The sequence below is a fragment of the Lontra canadensis genome, unplaced genomic scaffold (assembly GCF_010015895.1).
Source record: "Lontra canadensis isolate GAN:19392208 unplaced genomic scaffold, GSC_riverotter_1.0 scaffold23, whole genome shotgun sequence".
Classification (NCBI taxonomy): domain Eukaryota; kingdom Metazoa; phylum Chordata; class Mammalia; order Carnivora; family Mustelidae; genus Lontra; species Lontra canadensis.
The window spans coordinates 23,034,360-23,060,521 of NW_022631017.1; the positions used below are offsets into that span (position 1 = coordinate 23,034,360).

General features: G+C 35.3%; 1 pseudogene; it reads right to left on the reverse strand.

Moving 5' to 3' along the window:
• Positions 1–14,169: 14,169 nt before the first annotated feature.
• LOC116870607 lies at positions 14,170–14,325 on the reverse strand (annotated as a pseudogene).
• Between the last annotated feature and the right edge of the window lie 11,837 nt (positions 14,326–26,162).

Genomic DNA, 26,162 nt, shown 5'->3' on the forward strand with positions numbered 1-26,162 from the left:
CTTAAAAAATCAGTGGGATTAGCTCTGAGAGAGCCAGAGGGTGATAGGAAATGGAGTCCTTGCCCTAAAGAGACTGTAATAAAAAGAAACAAAACAAAACAAACAAAAAAGCCACCACCAAGACACAGCATAGAGGCAGTGGTTTGAAGAGCTTCTGGGGTATACTTGAAGGAAACTTATTTGCTAATCTTAGAATGTATGGTGGAGGAGCTAGAATCTTTAGGAGATTCTCCAAGAATGAAAGAGCTAACAGGGGCCTTTTTCTCTCCCCTACCTACCCCACTCCCAGCCTAGATAGGTGAACCTGAAGGAAACATTGCAAACACTCTCCACCTAACTTGATAATGCTGGGTAGGAGACCCTCCAAAGCCTTTCATCTTGCAAGCAGTCCTGGTAGGGACTGTGCTACTCCAAAGTGACTCTTGCCCTGGGGAGAGGGGAAGATAACCACACACACTGGTACACTCACAGTTACAGCAGCTGAACATTATAACTCCCAGTGCAGAGAGTCCCCAGCCAATCAGTGTGTCTGCAGCCCTGGCAGGCATCTGGCATGACTCTTGGCCCCACCCACCAACAAAAGCCTCTCAGGGGACTACAGAGAGCGAGTGCTTTGTGGTGCACTATGACCATAGCCCTGGCAAATGGGCTGAAGGCAGGCATTTGATCTAATTGCTGACACCATCCAACTAAAATCCCTTGGTGGCCCCAAACTGGTCCCTTAACAGCACAGGGACCAAACCCTGCAAACAGGCAAAGTGAGCCAATTGCTGTTCCATGGACTGAAGGCAAACAAGGCTCAGCCATAACAGTAGGGCACACACAACCGACATAAGAGATACTCCTTAAGCACTTGGTTCTGGTGAACAGGGGACATTACACCAAAGGACACCACAGGACCTCTTCTTCAAAAGGCTACTACTTTCAAGATCAGAAGATGTAACTGTATTCCTAATACACAGGAACAATCACAGAGGGTTAGACAAAATGAGGACACAGAGAAACATATCTCAAATGAAAGAATTTGAAGTGGCAGTCATAAAGACATTCACTGTGCTTGAGAAAAGAGTGGAGCATCCCAGTGAGACCTTCAACAAAGAGACAGAAAATATTAAAAAGAACAAATTGAGATGAAGAACTCAATAACTGAAATTAAAAATGCATCAAAAGGAATCAGTAGTAGACTGGAGGAGGCAGAAGAACTGGTCGGCAAGCTAGAAGATGAGTATTGGAAAGCAACCAAGCTGAATGACAAAAACAAACAAACAATAAAAAACCAGAAAAGAATAATAAAAAAATGAGAATAGGTTAAGGGAACGTAGCAACATCAACAAGAGTAATACCATTTGCATTATAGGGAATCCAGAAGGAGAAGAGAAAGAAAAAGGGACAGAAATTTTATTTGAAGAAATTGTAGCTGAAAACTTCCCTAATCTGGGGACAGAAACAGACATCCAGATCCAGGAGGCAGAGAGAGTCCCCAACAAAATCATCCTAAGGTGGTCTATGTTAAGACAAATAATAATCAAAATGGCAAAAGGTAGTGATAGAGAATTTTAAAAGCAGCAAGAGAAAATAGTTACATGTAGGGGAAATCCTACAGGGCTATCAGCTGATTTTTCAGCAGAAACTTTCTTGGCCAGAACAAAGTGGCATGATATATTCAAAGTAGTGAAAGGAAAAAGCCTACAACCAAGAATACTCTACCCAGCAAGGCTATCATTCAAAATGGAAGGAGAGATAGAGTTTCCCAGACAAACAAAATTTAAAACCATTAAAACAGTCTTATAGAAACATTAAAGGGAATTCTTTGAGTGGAAAGAAATTTTCAGGCTTAAGAAAACGGAAAGAAAAAGAATTCACAGGCAAATACAAACATAATAAAAGTACTAGATAAATCACTTATAAACCAGTACAGAGGTTAAAGCACAAAAGCAGTGAAGCCAATTATATTCATAAATATCAGTCAAGGAATTCACAATGAATGTGAAGTATGATATATGCAGAGAATTTGGATGGGTGGAGAAAAATTTTAGTGCTTTTAGAATGGGTCCAAACATAAGCAGCTATCAATTTAATATAAACTGCCAGATGCATAAGCTATTATATCCAAGCCTAATGGTAACCAACAAATGAAAAACTAGTAATAGATATGCAAAAAAGAAAAAAAAAAGAGAGAAAAGAATCCAAGTATATCACTGAAGAAAGTCAGCAAACCATAAGTGAAGAGAGCAAGAGAAGAAAGGGATGGAGAACTGTAAAAACCATAAAATAAGTAACAAAACAGCAATAAGTACATGTCTGTCAATAATTACTTTGAATGTAAATGGTTTAAATATTCCAATCAAAGGACATAGGGTGACTAAATGGATAAAAAAGCTAGATGCATCTGTGTTCTCTCTACAGAGATTCATTTCAGGCCTAAAGACACATGCAGATTGAAAGAGAAAAGGTGGGAAAATGCATGCAAATGAAAGCAAAAGGAAATTTGTGGTAGCAATATTTATACTGAACAAAAGAGACATTATAACAAAGCCTATAGCAAGAGACAAAAAGCACTACATAATGATAAAGGGAATAATCCAACAGGAGGATATGATAAGTATAAATATGCATCCAACATGGGATCATCTAAATACACAAATCAAATCTTAACAGACATAAAGGGAAAAATTGACAGCAATACAATGACAGTAGGGGACCTTAACAGCATACTTACAACAATGGATGAATCGTCCAGAAAGAAAATCAAGGAAACCGTGGCTTTATTTTTTTATTCTCAAAGATCTCATTTATTCATTTATTTGAGAGAGAATGAGAGAGATAGAGAGTGCAAGTGGCAGGAGGAGTGGAGAGAAGGGGACAAGCATCCTCTGGGCTGAGTGTGTAGCCCAATGTGGGGCCCAATCTCATGATCCCCAGATCACGACCTGAGCCAAAACCAAGAGTTGGATGCCCAACCAACCGAGCCACCTAGGTTCCCTGAAACAGTGGCTTTAAGTGACACATTGGACTAGACTGAGCTAACAGATATATTCAGAACTTTCCATCCAAAAACAGTAGGATACACATTCTTTTCAAGTGCACATGAAACATTCTCCAGAATAGATCACATGTTAGGTCACAAAACAAATCTCAATAAATTCAAAAACACAGAAATCATATCATATGTCTTCTCTGACCACAATAGAATGAAACTAGAAGTCATCACAAGGAAAAACCTGGATAGAGCATGAACACATGGAAGCTAAGTAGCATGCTGCTAAACAATGAATGAGTCAACTAAGAAATCAAAGAAGAAATAAAATATATGGAGAAAAATGAAAATGAAAACCCAATGGTGCAAAATCTTTGGGATACTGCAAATTCTGCTCTAAGAGGGAAGATTATAGTAATGTAAGAAGCAAGAAAATTCTCAAACAACAGGAAGAAATGGGATAGAGACTAAAAGAATAGTAGAACAGATCAATGAAATCAGGAACTAGTCTTTTGCTGAGATAAATAAAATGGATAAACCTTTAGTTAGACCCATCAAAAAATAGAGGATTCAAAGAAATCAGAAATGTAGGAGGGAGAGGGGGAGCCTGGGTGACTCAGTTAAACGTCTGCCTTTGGCTCAGGTTATGATCTCAGGGTCCTGGGATTGAGCCCCACATTGGGCTTCCTGCTCAGCGGGGAGTCTGCTTCTCCCTCTGCCCCTTCCCCTTGTTTGTACTCTCTCCCTCTCTCTCTCAAATAAATAAAATCTTTTTTAAAATTTTAAAATTTTTATAAAAGATTTTATTTAAAAATTTATTTTTAAATTTATTTATTTATTTAAAAATTTTTAAAAATTTTAAAGAAGATTTTATTTATTCATTTGACAGACAGAGAGGGAGCATAAGCAGGGGGAGCGGCAGGCAGAGGTAGAGGGAGAAGCAGGCTTCCTGCTGAGCATGTTCCATGTAGAGGGAACATGATGTGGGTCTCGATCGCAGGACCTTGGGGTCATGATCTGAGCCAAAGGCAGATGTTCAATTGACTGAGCCACACAGGCACCCCTCAAATAAATAAAATCTTAAAAAAAAAAAAAAAAGAAATGGAGGAGGAGAAATGACAACTGACATGACAAAAATACAAAGGATTAAAGAGATTATGAAAAACTATATGCCAACAAATTGGACAAACTAAAAGAAATAAATTCTTAGAAACATATAACTTGCCAAAACCGAAGTAAGAAGAAATAGAAAATTTGAACAGACTGATTACTAGCAGTTACATTGAATCATTAATGAAAAAAACTCCCAATAAATAAAAGTCCAGGACTAGGGGACTTCACAAGTGAATTCTACTGAGAAAGAGTTAATACCTATTTTTCTCAAACTATTAAAAAAAGAAGAGGAAGGAGAAATTCCAAATTCTTTTTTTTTTTTAATTAAAGATTATTTATTTATTTATTTGACAGACAGAGATCACAAGTAGGCAGAGAGGCAGGCAGAGAGAGAAAGGGAAGCAGGCTCTCCGCTGAGCAGAGAGCCTGATGTGGGGCTCGATCCCAGAACTCTGGGATCACGACTCGAGCCAAAGGCAGAAGCTTTAACCCACTGAGCCACCCAGGCGCCCTGAGCTTCCAAATTCTTTAGACAAAGCCAGCATTATCCTGATACCAAAACCAGATAAAAAACAGTACAGAAAATAGTAACTACAGGCCAACATCTCTGATGAACACAGACGCAGATATCCCTAACAAAATATTAGCAAATAGAATCCAACAATGCATTAAAAAAAATAATTCATCATGATCAAGTAGGATTTATTCCGTGGATGCAAGGTAATTCAATATTTGCAAATTAGTTAGTATGATACATCACATTAATAAGAGAAATGATAAAAAGAGAAATGATATGATTATCTCAGTTGATGCAGAAAAAGCATTTGACAAAGTACAACATCCATTCATGGTAACAACTCTCAGCAAGGTAGGTTTAGAGGGAACATACCTTAATATGATAAAGGCCATATATGTGAAACTCAACTAACATCATACTCAGTGGTGAAAAACCAAAAATTTTCAAAATCAAGAAAAAGATAAGGATGTCCACTCTCACCATTTTATTCAGTATTATATGAGATGCCCTCACCACAGCAGTCAGACCAGAAAAAGAAATAAAAGGGATCCAAATTGGTTAGGAAGAAGTAAAACTTTTACTATTTGCAGTTGTCATGATACTATAAATAGAAAACTCTAAAGATTCCACCAAAAAACTACTAGAACTGTAAATCAATTCAGTAGAGTTGCAGGATACAAAATTAATATTAATAAATCTGTTGTATTTATATGCACCAATAATGAAATAGCAGAAAGAGAAACTAAGAAAGCAATCCCATTTAAAATTGCATCTAAAAGAAGAAAATGTTTAGGAATAAACTTAACCAAGGAGGTGAATGACCTTTAGTCCCCAAACTGTAAAATACTTGTGAAAGAAATTTAAGATGACCCCCAAATGGAAAGAAATTCTGTGCTAATGGACCAAAAGTGCCAACATTGTTAAAATGTTCATATTAACCAAAGCAATCTACAGATTTAATGCAATTCCCATCAAAATACCAATATTTTTCACAAAACTAGAACAAAGAATCCTAAAATTTGTATGAAAACACAAAAGACCTTGAGTACCCAAAGCGAACTTTAAAAAGAGGAACAAAGTTGAAGGTATTGCAATTTCAGATGTCGAGATATACTACAAAGCTGCAATAATCAGAACGGCATGGTAATGGAACAAAAATACACACAGACACATCAAAAGAAAAAGAACAGAATAAAGTCCAGAAATAAACCCACCTGTTTACGGTCAGTCTGTGGCAAAAGAGGCAAGAATACACAATGAGAAAAAGACTGTCTCTTCAACAAAGGGTGTTGGGAAAACGGGATACCTATATGCCAAATAATAAAACTGGACATCTTTCTTACACCATACACAAAAATAAACTCAAAGTGGATTAAAGCTCCAATGTGAGACTCCTAGAAGAAAGCATAGGCAGCCTGTGGCTTGTCTTTTTCTTTTCTTAAGGGTGTCTTTAAAATCCTGTTATGTTAATATGTGTATCTATAGACATATATAATATGTCTATCTATAAATATACGGAGGGATTATTTGGCCTTTTTGGTTTTGTTAAATTAGAATCTGGATCTACGGGGCGCCTAGGTGGCTCAGTGGTTAAAGCCTCTGCCTTCAGCTCAGGTCATGGTCCCGGGGTCCTGGGATTGAGCCTCACGTTGGGCTTTCTGCTCAGCAGGAAGCCTGCCTCCTCCTCTCTCTCTCTCTCTGCCTACCTCTCTGCCTGCTTGTGATCTGTCTGTCAAATAAATAAAAAATCTTAAAAAAAAAAAAGAATCTGGATCTACAACCATTTTAGCATCTCAATTATTTCACTCAACATTACCTTACAGAAACTCTTCTCTTGGTCCTAATTCATTATTTTTAATGACTGTATACCGTTCTTTGGCATGCCTTCCTCTGTTGATGAGTTTTTTCAATTTATTTTTTTCTCCACAATAGGTTTATTTTTTTCTTCCACAATAGCCAGTGAAGCCACAACCATATTCATATCCGTATATGTATATTCTGAGAAGTTGTGCTTTTCTTTCTATAACTTGGAGCTCTTTCTATAACTTGGAATTTGAAATTTGTCTCAAAGACAGTAGATAATTTTTATTTTGATAGATATTGCTGGATTGATTTCTGAAAAGGATATGATAATTCACTTTTCTACTAGGTGGTTGAGCATCCTTTATCCCTTATTCACATGAGTCAGGAAGATGTCCATTTAAAAATGTTTCCTAGTCAGAAAAGTAAAATGTGCCTGGACATTTGAATTTCTATGATGACTATGAAATTTGGGCATTTTTCATGTCTGCTGCTTGTCTGGATTTGCTCATCTTTTAACTTCCATTTAAACCTTCATGCATATTTCCATTGGTTGTTTGCCTTATTCTTTTCAGAATAAGTGTGTTTGGATATTACACATATTATTTTTTACCATTTGAATTACAAATATCTCTTCCAGTCATATTGTCTGACTATTGGTTTTGCTTTTGGTGTTCCTGGCTGTAAGAATTTTTAAATTTTATAGCTCTTGGTCTTGCTTAAGAAAATCTTCATCTCTACACTCATGTAGTTCCTTAAAATACTTGTATTCTCTCCTAATACATTTTAAAATCCTTTTCTAATATTTTGAGGTGGGTAGTAAGTTCCTTTATTTGTGCATTTCTCCTTTAATAATAAAGTAGTGCCATGGAAGTAGTGACATCCCACTAGGAGATGCTTAGAGCATAGACGTTGGTTTCTGAAAACTACTGACTTCTGGAAAGAACAAAAGACCCTTGGAGAAATGTCTGATTATAGATTGTGACCAGGAAAATACAATCAAGTCCTGATTATTGTATGGTACAATAAAGTGACAAGTTGTTCAGAAACTATTGAGCTCATATCAAAAGACAGGAATCACATTGAAGTCTCTCCCACTGATCTAATTTGAAAAAAATTGAACATTAAAAATAGAGAACAAATAGCAATGATCATAAATGCTTATAAAAAATTTGAATAAAAAATTTCCATGAAATAATAGATAGATTCCAAAAAAGAAAGAAAAGCCAGAGAGAGAGAAACTAATGTAGGGGAAAAAAGGTAGATTTAAAAAGCACCAATATCATATCTGATTTAAGCAGAAAGATCAAGGGAAGCGAAAACCTGTGGCCCATAGATTGTTGGGGAGGACGACAGTTTCTCAGTGATAAAGTATCACTCCATAGGTTTCTAACTAATTGTGAAGGGGAATGTACCTTTATTATAGAAAGATCTGGTGTCACTATTCCATCCAAGTAGGCAGTCTTAGCATTTGCTAATTATAGGACCACTTGACAGTTTCGATTTCTTCTGCTATGCAATGTAAAGTATATAAATCATTACCAATACAGTAGTCTTGACAAAATGTTTCTTCTGAATAAAGCATATACTTAACTTGTAGTTTACAAGTATTGGAATTAGAGAAACAAGTTAAATGACATCATTTTGAAATAATCAGATAAGTCCATAATTTGGGACATTCTCAAAGCCAACTGTCTGGACTTTGTAAGAAAGTCAAAGTCAAGAGAAAAGAAAAATTGCTCTCTAAAAGAGTAGGAAGACTCTCTGGATTAAAAGTGATTTCAGATCTTGCCATTTGTGACAACATGGATGGAACTAGAGGATATTATGCTTAGCGAAATAAGTCAATCAGAGAAAGACAATTATCATATGATCTCCCTGATATGAGGAAGTTGATATGCAACGTGGGGGGTTTGGAGGGTAGGAAAAGAGTAAATGAAACAAGACTGGATCTGGGAGAGGGGGGGACAAACCATAAGAGACTCTTAATCTCACAGAAGAAAGCAAAGGTTGCCAGGGGTTGGGGGGTAGGGAGAGGGTGGTGGGGTTATGAACATTGGGGAAGGTATGTGCTATGGTGAGTGCTGTGAAGTGTGTAAACCTGGCGATTCACAGATCTGTACTCCTAGGGCTAATAATACATTATATGTTAATAAGAAAAAAATTTAAAAATTATAAAAAAAATAAAAAATTAAAGTGATTTCAGAGACATAAGAATCTTTCTTGCAATATATGACTTTTTAAATGGATACTGGAGTTTAAAAAAAACTATGAAATATTTTTTGAGTGTAATTGGGGAAATCTGGGTAACAACCAAATGAGATGACATTGAAATTATTAGTTTTTTCCGTTGTGATAGTAGAAGCACGTCCTTATTAGGTTAATGTGAGCTGAAATGTTTTAAACGTAGGTTTTTTTTTTTTTTAAGAATTTATTTATTTGACAGAGAGAGATCATAAGTAGGCAGAGAGACAGGCAGAGAGAGAGAGGGAAGCAGGCTCCCCGCTGAGCAGAGAGCCCGATGCGGGGCTCAATCCCAGAACCCTGAGATCATGACCTAAGCCGAAGGCAGAGGCTTAAACCACTGAGCCACCCAAGTGCCCCTAAACGTAGGTTTTACAAAATGTACAAAAATGTGGGTTTTAAATGCTGCCAAAGTCTTCATTTAGAATGAAAATCTTTTAAGTACTACTTACTGTTCATTATGCCACCTGGTGCTCAACAACAACAACAAAATACTCTTTTTGTTAACAACAAAATAATTAAAACATATACATATAAGAGAATTATTTAAAAAATTGGTTATCCTGATACTATTATTATATGCTGCTGTGGCACACACTACTTAAAATGCATGAGTCTTTCTAACACATATGTCTAGATAGAAGTCAGGCAAGTCAACTGTTTTCTACCATTTAGATGTTATTATGTTGCAATCACTTAAAGATTTATTTGTATAATCTTCAAAAATAGTTTATTCTAAAACATTTCTTGAAGTGTGTGTATATATACACACATACACACACAGACACAGGATGTATTTTATATAAGTATGTGTATTATGTAATATATATCACATTTTTATAAAAGAATATGGTCTGAAAATGTACTTGAATTTGCCATTTTGTACCTGATATGCATTGCAAAAATTTCAAGGACATACCAAAAAAAATATGTATTATCTTGAGTAACTCTCTCCACTTCTTACTCTATCTTTCCTTTGGCAATAAGAATGATCTGATGGCGAGTGGCAAGTGTGGAATACCATTGCTCCATATTGCTGGGTGTTAAAAGTCACTCACCAGTGTGGACTCTATCTTTGCAACACACTAAGTGTTTGAAGTATCCTGCGTCCAGCTGTCTGGGTAGGATTGTCTATTCCCATAGATTTAAATTATCCTTTGGAGGGGCGTCTCAAAACCTGTACTTAGGTGGGAGTACAGGAAGCCCATGGAGTTATATGTTTAAAATGAATCCTCCAATCTAGCATTGTGAACAGCAACGCTGGTATTTTGATATCCATCTCTTTGATACCTTTTTCTATTTCTGAATTGTTTAGCACTTGAAGAGAGAGAGAAAATTTAATTTAGTGCCCACACCACAATCTTCAGCACTTAGTAGTGCATAGATATTGTATATTTTAAGCATGTATGATCATAGCCAAAGGGAAGCCAGAATAGTGCTGTTTATTTGCATTTTAATTTGACTCCAGAATTGTTTATGTTAGGCCTTTTGGTCCAGTGCTAATTTAAATCACTTTCAATAGACATTAATTTCTTCCCTTGGTGCTTTACAACCCTAAATAATAAAAGAGATCATAATTTACTTTCAAGTCCCTATTTATTCTACAGGTATGATTTTTTAGCTTCATGAGGGCTTGGAAGGCTGATAAATGGTAGCAATATGGTAGTTTTAGAAACATTTGGTTGAGAACTTAGTTTTAAATCCCAATTCTGCCTTAGAGCAATTCTGTGAGTAGGTTATGTTTACTTCATCTCTCTCAGTTTACTTATATGTAAAATAAGAATTGTAGTAGTATATACCTCATAGAGTAGTTGGAAGGATTAAATGAGCTAAGGCATGTGCAGTGCTGACTGTGTAAGTGCCCTATAATCCTAAAGAATTTTGCACTTATTGGGGTGCCTACATAGCTCAGTTGGTTAAGTGTCTGCCTTTGGCTCAGGGCATGATCCCAGCGTCCTGGGATTGAGCCCCACATCAGGTTCCTGGCTCAGCAGGGAGTCGGCTTCTCCCTCTCCCTCTGCCTCTCCCCTTGCTCATTCTCTCTCTGTCTCTGTCTCAAATAAATAAATAAATAAAATCCTTAAAAAATTGTTTAAAAATATGTAGCACCTGTTATGCACACACATTTGATAAGTAGATAAAGAAGTGGTTGGGAAAGTTGGGAGTTCATTCTTGCTATAATTGCAGTGAATTATGGTCCATTTTCAAAGCTTATGAAGAAAGCTGAGGATAGACTTATTCTAAAATAAGGACAGGTAACAGTCATGATCTTTATCCTAGAGAATTGAAAACAAGTAGAATAACACTCTGTAAAAGATAAAGACATCAAAATATCAAGGACAGATTTCTGTGAAGAAGGAAAAAGAGTTAAATTATCAGTTATGGGTGAGGGGAGAAGCTCGAAAGAAGAAATCTCCAAAAAAGGAATTAAAAAAATAAAAAGTGATTATTCTGAATTGATCTACCCACCAATATGCTAATTGAATAGCATCTGTAAGACTGCAAATTGAAGTATGTGTTTTTTCTGACCATTATTTACATAGACATTTCTCAACTTAATGGGAGCAACAATAGGCAACTGGAAAATGTCAATTAACCAGCATGCCCAGCTGGATCTTCCTTGATGTTCATGATGAAATTTCGTCTATGGAGAGACTTCATATTTTATTCTAGATACCACACTGATGACAGAGGTAAGACATGCATATTCTTTGGAGTTTGTAGTTTCCTATCTAATTATAATAATAATAATAATTATTATTATTCTTTGGTTGGTACTTCTTAGATTTGGAGAGAAAAAGTTTGGTGAGAAAAACATTAATGTGCACATGTATTAAGATTCAGCTGCTAACTTTCATATTTAAAAAATGATTCTTCACTTTTAAGCTATATTCCTTCAGGTGTGATCTGTTGTATCTGTGACATCATTAGTGGTATTTAAATGTCTCTAGGCCTGACAGTTCACTTGGACAAATGCAGAGCACAATGAGCAGTAGTTTCCAAGAAGTTAGTAATTTACATAGCAAATTTACTTAATTTTAGTTTATAGTAATCTAACATTTGGGGAAGATTAATTTATTTGGATATTACAATGACATTTCTTAGGAAAACGTGCTTATTTTTAGAGACATAAGGATGTGATATACAGAAGTCTGTTTGATATATATAACCATGGACGGAGTTAACATTGAAAGTTTTAAGTACTTTTTTTCAGAATTGGGATTTCTATTTTCTTTCTCTGTAGCAAGCTAACCTTGAGATATGTGTGAAAAGTAAACGGTGGTTGGCAAAATAGAATGTTATAATGTGAAGGGAAATTTGATGAAAGTATAATTGATTCAGAGATCTTTTTGTTGAACAAATGAAACCAAAGATTTTTTTCCCCCAATATCACAAACTAATTGCATTTCTTTCTGATTTCCTTGGAGACACACATAGAATAAAATGTAATAAATACTGCACTTGTGTGTTTACTTACCAGAATGTTCTCCTCAGAAAAAGTAATGATACCCTTTCATTGACATCATCCAAGTGATAATATACTTTTGTTTCTATCATTGGAGTAATAATAACCTTTCAACCACATCACCACACAGTGCTTCTTTCTTTTATTGTACATAATGCATAAAAATAAAAAGGCTATATTATTTATTTCTTAAGGAGAAAGATTGTTATTTAAATAAATTCACAGACATCTAAAACCTATAGTTCTTTCTTAACAAGTACCAAAATTTCTATAGATACTTGTAACTTTGTACAAGAATTTGATTTTAATACTCTTTCAATTATCACATTGTGCTTCAGATCTCTGCTATTACCCATCTCAAAAATATGACTTAAAATGAATTTTAGTTGCTTATATCAAAATTATAAGGAACTGGATTTTTTTTTTTTTTGGCCAAATACTTCTTAAGCTGTTTCAAAGTCTGACTCGCATGAAATATTATTGATAAGTAAATTGTAGGTTACTAGAGGACAGATATCATGTCCAAGTTTTATGTTGATGGGTGAATTCAATGTAATTTGATAAGGGTTCATACTACTCATGGTGAAAATTTTAATTTTTTCTTTTAGGTTGTTTTAATCACTTAAATTAACTCACAGTTTTAAGGTAAAACAATATGTGTTTAATGGAGTCCTTTATGAGTTGATGCCTATCAAAATAAATTGTATACAGTATAAAGTAAATTATAACTTTGATATCTTTACTTGGTATTTTCTTAAGAATAAACATAAATTCTTTCTGGTTTTGCTTAATTTTGCTTCACTTTATCATAAATTGTAAAACTGATTTTTCGTGGATGAAGGAAACTCAAATAGCATTACTCTATGTAATAAGAAAAGCAAACCATATATTAAATACTTCAAATAAAAAACTCTTTTTAATAGTCATAAACTAAACAGAATGCTTCCTCATGCAGGCAAGAAACTCAGAAAACAGGCTAAGGGAACTTTATAGCAATTAATTTTAAAAATTTACATTATTAAATATATGTTTACTAAATAAGTGCCTGTTTCTGGTCTTAGTCTGTACCCTAAAATGCTGCATCTGAGCTGGATAACACTGGTTTGAAGGCACACTTACAAATGGAGGACAGCTATATTACCATAGTTTCTGGATTTCTGCTACTGCAAATACTCTCTGGGTTAAAGTCTAAATTGCCTGTTGGATTTCATTGGAAGAAAGGTAACCCAGTTAAAGCTTTTTCCAAAATTCATATTTATTTAGGAGAGCAAGAAAATAACCTCAAGGCTGTTTTTAGTTGTTTTAGAGTTCAGCTTTCGGTTTTCTTTTGGAAGCAGAAGGTTTGTTCACCACATTGGTGATAATAGTGCTGGAATGACAGTGTTATTTATTTGGTGTGACTTAACATGCCAGGTCCCTTTTGGGGACTACTAAAAGTGATGTGTTATTTTCAGCAGTGATTAACTTTTTTTTTTTTTGTAGTAGCTTTATTGACATAAAATTCACCCACTTATGGTGTAAAATGCAACGTTTTCTACATATTCAGAGTACGTAACCATTGCTGCAATCAATTTTAGAACATTTTCATCACCCCAGAAGGAAATCCCATTCTCCTTTACAGTGACTTCCTACTTCCTCTCAGCTACCGTCCTACTGCCCCAGTTTTAGGCAACCACTAATTTACCTTCTGTCTTTATGGATTTGTCTATTCTGGACATTTCAAAATCACAATCAGATAATCACAATCAGCCAATTTGTAATTGGTTTCTTTCTCTTAGCATAATGTTTTCAAGGTCATCCACATTGTAGTATGTATCAGTACTTTATTGCTTTTTTAAAAAATTATTTTCAAATTTTTTCCAAACGAAGTTCTCACATATTTATTAATGAACCAACCTACTGGTGCAAAAACATAGTAACATAGAAAAATCATTTCCCCAATAAAACATATCAGTTGTTCAGGTAGTAGTGATATTTATAGAGTGATAGGCTATAAGCACTTGATGTTCATGAAGCATCAGTATATATGTGTGCCATTTCATGTGTGATCCCTTATAGACCCAGCTTGGTTCTTATCCAATGCCTCTTTCTGGAGTTGTGACTGATTTTACTCTAGCTTTTCATCTAAATCCACTGAGGAATGGGGTGATTCTGCTTTTGTTTCTTGGCCAGAAATCATTTGACCCTGAAAGTCTTTTGAGAAGACATGGCAAAGAACAGTTAATTTCACACACTATGTTGGCAGAGAAAAGGTTTAATGCCTTTTTATACCCAATAAGATTTTCTTATATGGGTTTACCATATTATTGTTCATCAGTTGAGGGGCAGTTAGGTTGTTTCCATCCTTTGGCTATTATGAATAATGCTGCTATGAACATTCCTGTACAGTTTTTAAGTTGGTATATATTTTTACTTAAGAGTGGAATTGCTAGATTATATGGTAACTCTATGAATAATCATTTGAGGATTTGCCAGACTGTTTTCCAAAGAGGTTGTGCCATTTATATTCCTACCAGTGGTGTATGGATGTTCTGATTTCTATGCTACCTTGCTAACACTTGTTATTGTCTGTCTTTTTGGTTGTGGTCATCCTAGTGTGGGTAAAGTGTATCTTATTGTGACTTTGATGTGTATCGCCCTGATGATGTTGAACAACTTCTTGATGCTTTTTGGCCATTTGTATATTTTCTAGGAAAAGTATCTATTCAGGGCCTTTGCCTGTTTAAGCAATTAATAGTATTTTTATTATTTTAAAAATTCTTTATATATTATCAATTTTGCTTTCAGCAGTTTATTAAAATGAATACCTTAAGAGTGTGTGTGTGTGTGTGTGTGTGTGTGTCTATAATAAGTTCTATTATTAGCAAAACATATATAATTTTTGGTCAACATGACATAGAAAAACTAATTTGATTTTTCTTTCAATTATTCTGGAGTCTGTTTGACTACCAAACTTTGTGGATTTTAATATGTTACCCAGAGCACAGCTTATAAAATAAAGGATATATTGATTGGAAATTAAATTCAGAAAAATAAATTATCTGTTGTGAGTCTTAGAAAGATATAATATGAGAGAAAAAGTAAATTTTCATAGAATTACATATTTTTCTAATGCATTTAAGTTTTTTTAAGAGGAATAAAAAATTTTAACATTTGAGCAGTCTTCTTTCAAATTTTTTTCAGAATCCTTTCCTTGTATATATTATTACTTTTAGGCCATAAGTTAAATTTAAAAGAACATAAGTATTTTTATATTTCAACAAAAACAATCACCTCCACTCCCCACTTCCTTATCTTCAATTGAACAAGTAAGGGAAAGAGTAAAATTCATGGTTGCCCCATTGATGTGGCTGATCTGGCCTATGTGGCCCAGATAGTATAAGCCTAACTTACATGGAAAGGCAATTAAGAACAACTGAAGCTTGGAGAGGAAACCAGCTGCCACTACTATGTCCAAGTATGAAGTATTCCTGCATGTGTACCTGAAGGAAATGGACAAGACAACAGAGTGCTCCTGATGAGACCCAGGTTCCCTGGTTATTTGAAAGAAGGGTGAGAGATACTAATGATCCTTTCCTTTGGGTGTCTTTCCTTGGGTGAGGGATGTAGTATGAAATTTGTCTTAAGTAACTGGACAAAAAGAATGTGTAGCTCAACAGATACCTGACTTCCCTTTTATGAAAGGAAGATTGTGAAAGATAGATTATGAAAGGTATAATTGAAAGTTATTTCAACTTGCAAACTCACTGGACTGTATGAATTTCTTTTAGGACCTTAATATATTTTGATCAGATAACAATATTTTACTACAAAACCAAAAATGAAATAGATGAAAAAACTGAACAGACTGGACTTGGTCATAAATCTGAAAATTTGGATATACACAGGGAATCAGCATTTGAAGTATAATCCCAGGGGTGCATGGGTGGCTCAGTCAATTAAGCCTCTGAGTCTTGATTTTTGCTTAGGTCATGGTCTTAGGGTTGTGGGATAAACACCCATGTGGGACACTGCATGCAACAGAGAGTGTGCTTAGGATTTTCTCTCTCTCTGTGTGTGTCTCCCTCTGCCCCTCTCCCCATCCCACTCATATGCATGTACTCTCTTCCTCTCTAAACAAAAAATAAATAAATTAATTAACTATAATCTCTATTTGAAGTGGTCTTTGAAATAAAGCAGGATATGAGTGTATGGTATAACTTGAAGATATAATAAATTCATGAGTAACTCTTGCTCAGAGACAGATGAAATTCTAAATACTGACAAGTGCAACAAATAAGAACATGCTGACTGTAAGTCATGATCCAAGAGCTGGACATAGGGATAAAACTGGCGCCTCGTTTGAGTAATAGCTTTTTACACAAGGTGCCAGCAGCAGCATCTTCTGAGCTTCTCTTTCTCTTTCCCACCCTTCTTTACTTTAGCCAATAGACATGCAAGTGGAATTTTGCTGTTTAAGAACCAAGCTCTATGACAAGATAAGTCACAATCTAATGATGTGCAGGTGGAGAAGAGCATGTGTTAGGCCAGGAGAGATGCAAACTGTCCATACAGAGGAAAAAAAGCAAAAAGGAAGTAAGAAGAAAAGAAGGAGTAAGAGAAAGAGAACCTTAAGGGCAAGAACTTTGTATTTACAAATATGCTTTCCTTTAGCTGTGGCTTTTGCAAGTGTGTGCCTGCATTTTGTGGTCTTCGTAAATCATGGCTATTTAACCACAAGTTTAAAGTTATTAAATTACCAACAGCCAATCCCCTAAAACTTATGTGCATGAAAAGATGTAAAAATAAAATAAAACAAAGAAATTTCCTATTTAAAATTTAATGCTGATGTGATTAAAAACATATATCAACTGCTTAAAGGCTATCAGACTTCATAATCAAGGAGTACGCTTGTTATAATAAAAACAAGCTTCATTGTCATTTCTGGGTGCAGATTTAATTTATTCTTATTTTTTTAAAAGCCGAAAATGGTAGGAGGTGATTCATTTATTTGGATGGAAAACTACATCTGGGTCAGAGTTAATAGCCTTCTAAAAGTAAAGTATTATTTGAGAAAGCTTGTGGGTATGCCTGGAGCTTTTTACTTTTATATCATTTGCTAATAAGCTAGTTATCTGGAAGCTATTAAATTAGAATATTTGATTTTGCTGAGATTAAAAAGAAATATTGGACTCATAATAATTGGTACAGAAAGCTTCCGTTACATTCTGTGACTTTTTAAAATCCAATGTCATGGTTTGTTTCTTCTGTTATAGGATTTTTTTGTATTGTTTTGTTTTGTTTTGTTTTACTTTAGGAAATATGTCTCTATTTGTATGTAAAATAAAATAAGTATGACAATTGAATAAGATAATATTCTTAGCTGATGTTTTACAAGGCTTCAAACTTTAGAACTATGCCTGATTTAAAGAATTTCATGCTTAATATTTGTGCCGTATAAATTCACCAGTTTTTACTAGCAGGTAGTAAATTCCCAAAGTCTATCTTTGAAGGATAATTTGTTATACTCAAAGCATTTTTTCTTCTGACTCTAATGGGAACATAGGTATAGTGTAGGAAAATGTGAGACTATTTGCAAACTACTCCCAAACAAACTAAAATTGAGAAAAAGAATTAGAAATGAGAGAAATGTCATAGCCAATACTTGTATTTGCAAGTGTTATAAGGTTTTTAGATTGTAATTTTTAATATTTGGTTTTTCCTTTGTTTTCCTTTTAAAATTTTTCTTTCCCTTCTCAATTCTTTGTTTCTTTTCTTTTTTTTATTCTACCAAAATTACTTTTTGCTACAAATAAGATATTTCCACTCTGGAAAGTATTTTGGAATGTCAGTGATCTTCCATTTAGTTTTACTGGCTCAAGATGTGTGTGTGTGTTTGTGTGTATGTATTAGATAAGTTTTTATTCTAAGAAAATTTGAAATATAAATTTAAATTTATTATCTTTCTCTTTGCTTAACACTTTATATAAATTCTACATAGTTTGGAAACAAAGCTGCAGTAAATAGTTCAGAATCTCTGTGGCCATATTCTTTCCTTAAAATTTTATACTAGAAATCCCTTTATTGACTTATTTTAACTTGAAATATAGTCACACGTAGACTTCCCTATAATACTTTTTTTTTTTTTTTAAGATTTATTTATTTGAGAGAGAGAGAGAGCATGAGCAGGGAGGAGGGGAAGAGGGAGAGGGAAAGGCAGTCTCCCGGATGAGCAGGGAACCTGATGCAGGACTCAATCCCAGGGCCCTGGGATCATGACCTGAGCCAAGGCAGAGGTTTAACCAACTCAGCCATCCAGGTGCCCCCTATAATACCTTTCTCAAGGTTCCAGCTATGGGACTGCAAATATAAATTTATCATAATTAATTTCTCCAAGTGGTTATTAAACATAGTCTTCAAAGATCACCTTCACTGGGAGTTATTGATTTATGAATGAGATTTTTAAAATTTCACTGATGAGATTATTGCTTAGAGATCTTGGAAATCATTTTCCCACTGCAATGATATTAAAAGGATGGGACTTGGTCCAAGAATGATCCTGAAACTGGTTTATCTATCTCATAATGAAGCTGAGGTGTAGAAATCTGGACCTTGACTTCAATGTATTAGTTGCAAGAAAAAAAAAATGGGTTGAACACTTTTGATTCTCTGCTTTACCAGAGTTCTACTCCACCTCTGTAATCTGATTCTGATCCCTAGCCACACAACTCCATGTGGACAGAACCAGGAATTGCTCAGATCCGGCTCACCACAATTTCATGCTAATTTTAACTGAGTCCATAGCTCTTCCTTTTAAATGTGTCTCTTACTGGGTCGCTAGCTAAATATTCCCAAGAGTAGCTGCCATGGAGGTTTTATCTTTCCCCTTATCTTTCTAATTCCATATTCCCCCTTTCCTCAGGCTTCATCCTATTCCTCACAAATAATTATTCTTCCTACTTAATCTGAAAACATTCAGAGATTCAGGGCACTTTTCACCTCGTCAGTTTGTGATTTGCTTCAGTTTTAGAGAAAGAGATGATTCTATTATAAAATCAAACTGGCTCTTTGTCCTTGACCTAGCTCTTTCTGTTTCAGAAGGGGTATTATTCTTATAGATATTCTTTTCTAGTCTAGAATCTCACACCCTGCTTAATATATGCATTTATTCTCACCTCCCTCTCTTGCTACTATCTTCTTTCTTTCTTTCTTTCCTTTTATTGCAAAACATCTTCAGTGTTGCTTTCATCTCTCTCTATGTAACCTTAAATTCATTTAATTGTTTTCTCTTCTTCCCATTCTACTGGGAGACCTACTCATTGTCAGCTCTAACTGGCATTCATTCTCAATCTACTTAATTCTTTAATGCATTTCACCCCTGAAAATTGCTCTTTCTCAATTTCTTTTTTTTTTTTTTAAAGATTTATTTATTTATTTATTTGACAGGCAGAGATCACAAGTAGGCAGAGAGGCAGGCAGACAGAGAGAGAGAGGAGGAAGCAGGCTCCCTGTCAAGCAGAGAGCCTGATGCGGGGCTCGATCCCAGGACGCTGGGATCATGACCTGAGCCAAAGGCAGAGGCTTTAACCCACTGAGCCATCCAGGTGCCCCTCTTTCTCAATTTCTAGGAAAGCTCTGCAATACTCAAATTCCTCTTCTCTTCCTATCTTTTAAATGCTGTCTTTTTCAAATATTCTTATTCACTCCTCTTTTCTCGATATTAAATACTATATATCAGGGATCTCATATCCTCCAGGAATGCAACTCTCCCTTCTGTGTAAAATAATCTTAAAGTAACAATTGTTTCCTCTTTTCAAAGGGTTTTTGCTTAGATAATTATATTTAATCTCCAGTACAAATCTGTGTGGTAGATCTTACACTCATTTTACAGACTACAAGATTTATATTTTTCAGCTTCAAACTACCTGGCCACATTCCAAAACTTAACTAGCTATATATGGCACTTAGGCATTCAATACAAAGCAGTAACATATTCAGGATTAAAATTATAATCTTTTTTCTGTCCAGTGTCCTCCCTCCCGAACATCCCTGTTGGAGTTAATAATATAACTACTAGCCAAGTCATTTAGTTCAAAATCTGGATTTATGTTCCTTTTCAAATAGTTGGGGCTTCCAATGGGATTAATCTGGATCATCATCTCTTCATCCCAACTATGATTTGTTTCTACCCACAGGACTCCTGACATTACATCTGTGGGTTTTCTGCACCAAACAGTTCTCCCATTCTCTGTGGACTCAACTGAGTGTCGTACAATCTAATTCAATTAAAACACTAAGTACCTGGAGTTAATGCAGATCCCACAGATTAAGGACCCAGTCCCACAAGATTGTCCCTCCACTACAGATGACAATCATATGTAAAGGGTTCTCAGGTTACTCACATTTTTGTTCAACATGACTACAGATCAAAGGTTCTTACAAGTCCCTCCTCAGGTTGTTATAATGGCTCACAGAACTCAGGGAAACACTTATTATTACCAGTTTATTATGAAGGATATATGTATATATGTACACACACACACACACACACACACACACACAACCCTGGCAGGAAAAACAACAGATAACACAGTTGCTGGTTGTTAGGTAAGAAGATGTTTACTCTTCCTCCTCCACTGTCGCTCCCATACTCCAACACCAAAGAAGAAGGTGCTATCAAGGAGGAAGAGGTGATATTCCAGTATATAATACTCTATATTCCTGGGATATAAAGGATATTTTAAAGGATACAAATGAACGGTCAGATAAAGAGGCACACAGGGTAGGGTCCCCAAGGAGTTTGGGATGCCCCACCCTCCTGGTATGTGTATCCATTCACCAACGTAGAAGTGCTCCAAACCCTTCCATTTAGAGTTTTTATGAGGACTCCATTGCATAGGAATTATTGATTAAATCATTGGCCATTGGTGCTTGAATCATCCTCCAGTCCCTCATCCTTCTGGAGAGGGAGGTCAGGGAGTGGGGCTGAAGGTAGTTTCCAACCCTCTAATCATATGGTTGGTTCCTCTGGCAACCAGGCATCATTCTGAAGCTATTTAGGGGCCCACTAAGAGTCATCAAGAGCCTTTCTTCACATGAACACAGATATCATTGAAAGGGGCTTATTATAAATCACAAGATACCCTTCTCACACTAGCATTCAGGAAATTCCAAGGGTTTTAGGAGCTCTGTGCCAGGAACCGGGGATGAAGACTAAAGATGCATTTCTCATTGCCCCACATGATCATAGTGGCCTTCTCCGCTACCTATCAACTCATCCTTTAAAAGCTCATTCAAACATTTATTCCTTCATGCTATCCTAACATTCCCAGGAATGGCTCATAACTGTCTTCTGTGGCACTTGTTTGCCCCCGTCCTGATATTGCTGAATAATGTGGCTGTTAGAGCTCAACATCTTGGGTCAGCCAGGCCTGCTCCAATCCTCATGGTGCTACTTACAAGCAGGATTACTTTGTTGCAAGTCACTTAACTTTCTGAAGCTTCATTGTTCCATGGTGGTGAACAATGTCAATAATAATAATGCCTCATTTGTGTGATGTTTAAAATTATTAAATGAGATATTGCGCATAGCTGGAACATCATAATTGCTCCAAAAGTTACTGGCTAACTCATCTCCTACAGCATAATATTATGAAAATATGCCAAATGTGGGATTTGAAAATCTAGTTACCAGTTTTGTACCCTTTGGCTTTATAGTACTATGACCTGGTCATGATAGCTAAACTCATAGTACTTTTATTACCTGTGCTACAAAGTGGGATGGGTTATGATGTAAATAAATATTTGTGGGATGATAAATTTTTCTGTAAGGATATTCATAAGCTAAGATTATTGGTAAAATATAAACAATGACTAAAACGAACACTTGAACAGAGGAATCAGGTTTTGTATATCTTCATATTTTGTTCATTAGATGAACAAACATCAGTTACATAAACAAACATGAATAATAGAGCGATTTATACATAAAAAGCCTTTAATTGTTGATCAAATTAACTGTGATATCAGTTCTCCATTTCTCAAATACAGATACTTTCCAAATTCTGTTGATTAAGAAAAAACCTCTTATCTTTATTATTTTCTCCTGGAACACAAAGGCACTGTCATCATCATACCCTGGTCTCCTTTGAGAATAACTGTTAAATACCGCCCACTTGGCTGCCTTGCCTCCAGCCTTTAACTCTATTCATCCATTCATTACCAGGATGTAGAAAAATCCTCCTTAAACACTCATTTGGCCATACCATTCCCTTGTTCAAGAACATTCAATGGCTTGTTTTTTTCCTAGCAGAACAAAGCTAAACTTCTCCCCTGAATTTTAAAATCCTCCATCTGTTTCTGCTCTTCCTAGGCAATATTATTTTCCATTATTCCTTAACAAGTTTCCACTGCCCTACTGAGACAGGTATATTTTTTGTCTCTAGTAAACTAGGCCCTGAAGATAAAAATTTGCATAAAATATTCAGTAGCATGTTCCGTATTTTTCTCTTACCTTCTATGCTTCTATGCATGCCATTTAAGTCTCCTGGAATGCCTTCTTCTCTCCCATCACTTTACATAAATCTACCCAAACTCTATGAGCCAACAAATGTTTTTACTCCTCTATTAATCTTCCCCCCTTTTTAATAGCATTACGTAGTCTTTTAAAATAGTCTGAACTAGATGATTTAGTCACATGGTATATGAAGCCTCTGTTCCTCAGTGACTACCCATTTCTCAGCTCCCAGAGACATTTTATGTATAAATAATATTATATATGGACTCCCCTCGTCTCTTTTCCACCCCTCTTTTGAGTACAAATAACAAAGGGAATGTTAAAGCTGTCCCTAAAAGGGTCATATTCTAACAGAAACGTGAATGAAGCAATTGAGCATGTTGGGTGAAGATCTGGGGAAGGAATATCCCAGGTAAAACAAACCACAATTGTTAGTCCTTCATGTGCCAGCAAGCTTGCTGTCCTCTAGGAGAAGCAGGGTGACCAGTGTGGTCTGCTGAGGAGAGTGCAGATGAGGTCATGGGAGTGGGGCTGCAAGGGAGGTATATGGCTAAATCAAGGAGAGTGACCTAAGCCATGGTAAAGAGTTTAGCATTTATTCTCAACTTATTGAAAATCTTTTGTAGGATTTCGAGCAGACCATGCTATGAACTATTCACATTTTAAAATGACTGTTATGGATAGTCTGTTGAGATTTGACAACAGACAAGTACAGAAGAAGCAGGGAAGATATTTATTGGTTTCAGCTGAAAGGAAGCTGTAAAAATACTTTCTTAAATGGGTTTTGATATTGCAAATCAACTGAAATTCCAGAAGACATTAATGACATTACTATGTATTGAAACCTAAAAGACACAGGCAAAGTGGAACTTGGGGAGTAATTCATAATAATAAAAGCATCTATTTAAAATGTTGAAAGTGAACTGAACATTTAGCTAAGCAAGAGTCAGATTAAGAAAGTAGGATAACATAATTTAGGTGGAAAGGATGGAGAAAGAAATAAGAGGAATTAAATATAAACAAAAGAAGACTAAAAACTGGTTCCCAGAAAGGACAAGTGAGAAGGGGAAAATTGGAAAGCTTGAAGAAGAAGACACATTAACTCCTCTTATAGGTAACTTTTGTGAGGCTTGCCCACCTTACAATTCCACCTTTTCTAGGACTGGCCTCCACCATACAGTGATCGATTCTTGGTGGCCTCATCCATGGCTTGTGCTACCTTTCATTGAGCAAGGACTAGAGAACTCTCCCGAGCTGGGCCATTTATGTTTTTTTCTCCCCTCCTGGAAATTTAGCACTTAAAATTATGAGAGGTATGGGGCACTTGGCTCAGTCTGTGGAACATAACTCTTGATCTTGGGATCATGAATTTGAGCCCCATGTTGGGCATAGAGTTTACTTTAAAAAACTTAAAAATAAAATCTTGGAAAAAACAAAATTTTGAGAGAGACTGAGCATTACACTTTCCCCATTTTTATTCTCATGATAGCCTTTTTCTTTTACAAAAACAAAAAAAGACATATACCTCATTCAGTGATGAACTGCACCAATGTGTAAAAACCACCAAAGTGCCAAGCAAAGAACTTTAGAAATATTAATGCTGGTTTTGAGAAAGTAAATACCTAATAATTGGATAACAAATGCTCTTGCAAATCAGGGAATTACTTTTTTATTGAACTAAACAAAATTTAAGGAAAATCTAATAGAATTTCCATTGATAAATCATTAAAAATAATTTTTAAAGATATTATCAGTAAGTCATTTTTGTCATATAACCAATAGTGAGTTCAAAGAACTAGATAACTTCACTGTACCAAAACTCCTTCTTAGACCAGTTATGAATGTATGTGAATAAGCTTTCTCAGCACTTATATCTATGAAAATGAAAATAGGGATAATATGAAAGTTGAGCCCTATCTCATTTGACTAATAATAACACTCATCACTGAATTTATGAATTAATAAAAATGGAAAAAAAAACCCCAGAAAACCTTTAGTCTCATCCCTTTCACTAAGAAATGCAATTTTAATTAAAGTTTACATTTTATGATTGATAATTGCCAAAACTTGTAAATTTGTTGTTTAAATCAATTGAGAGCAACTAGTAATTATATGGTAATGATTAAAAAAATTGTTTAACACTTAGAAACCCAGAGTCATGGGGGGCCTGGGTGGCTCAGTGGGTTAAAGCCTCTGCCTTCAGCTCAGGTCATGATCTCAGGGTTCTGGGATCCAGCCCCCGCATTGGGCTCTCTGCTCTGAGGGAGCCTGCTTCCTCCTCCCTCTCTCTCTCTGCCTGACTCTCTGCCTACTTGTGATCTCTGTCAAATAAATAAATAAAATCTTTAAAAGAATAAAAAATTAAAAAAAGAAACCCAGAGTCAAAGAAAATTAAACATTAAACTTATAAGCATAGTTTTCTTGTAAAAAATATTAAAAGCTAATAAAAGATGCTTAAGCATAAAAATATATATCACCTTGGTATAAAGTTTTATGGGATTAAGTGAAATAACAAAAGGGAAAAAAAGGAATAATGTAAAATGTTTTACTTATAACAGCTTTAAAAAAAATGGTTTGTGGCAGGTGTCATATCACGATGATATTTAGATTTCCTGGATACCTTTTAAAGTGATAGAATGATTTCATTTTTCAAGTTCCATATTTACAGTATATACCTACAATTATCTTTTTGCAATTACTTGATTTACAATGTAAAATCTTAATTTTCAATTTAAAAATTCTTTACAAATATCACATCATGATGTTGTACACCTGAAACTAATGTTATATATCAACTGTATCTTATAAAAAAGTTCTTATGGAGATATGTAAGCCAAAGTTTGATGACCTCTCTTTTAGAGAGAAGACCTAACCCTGAAACCTATGCTACAGAGGTCCGGGGAAAGCCTCTTCCTTTCACAAAGTAAGTCACATCTGCAATGAAAAGAGCCTTAACAGGTGCCAGATTTTTATACTGTACAGTTTAAGGACCTATAAACATTGAGCTTGAACCCTCAATAGGCTACTTGCTTTCTGTATATTGGACAAGTCAATATTTATTGATTCCTCAGTTTCTTCGCTGAAAGGTGAGAAAAAATACAATGCTTATCTTAAAAGCTGTTGAAGGAATCCAGTGCCTGACATACAGGAAGAATCTGAAATATCAGTGGTTAATATAATGAAAAAATGTGCTCTAATTAAGGTTATAGAAGGGAATGTTAGAATATTTTAAACAAGTAATTGAAAAAGTAATTGTGAAAAACTGAATTGGATTTGTCTTTAAGAAAATATACTTTGCTAACTTCTACCTGTAGAAAGTAGGAAGCCTGAACAGATCAACAATTATAGAACAAAGTCCTACCTAAAAAGATACTGGGATTTGATTAATTTGATAAACAAGTTCTTTTAACTTGTATAAGATGTTTATGTTTTTAAAAACTGGCTCCAAAAACAGGACAAGGTAGGGGTGGGGGTTCAGTCGGTGGAGCATGTGACTCTTGATCTTGGGGTTGTGAGTTCAGACCCACACTGGGTGGGTGGGATTACTTAA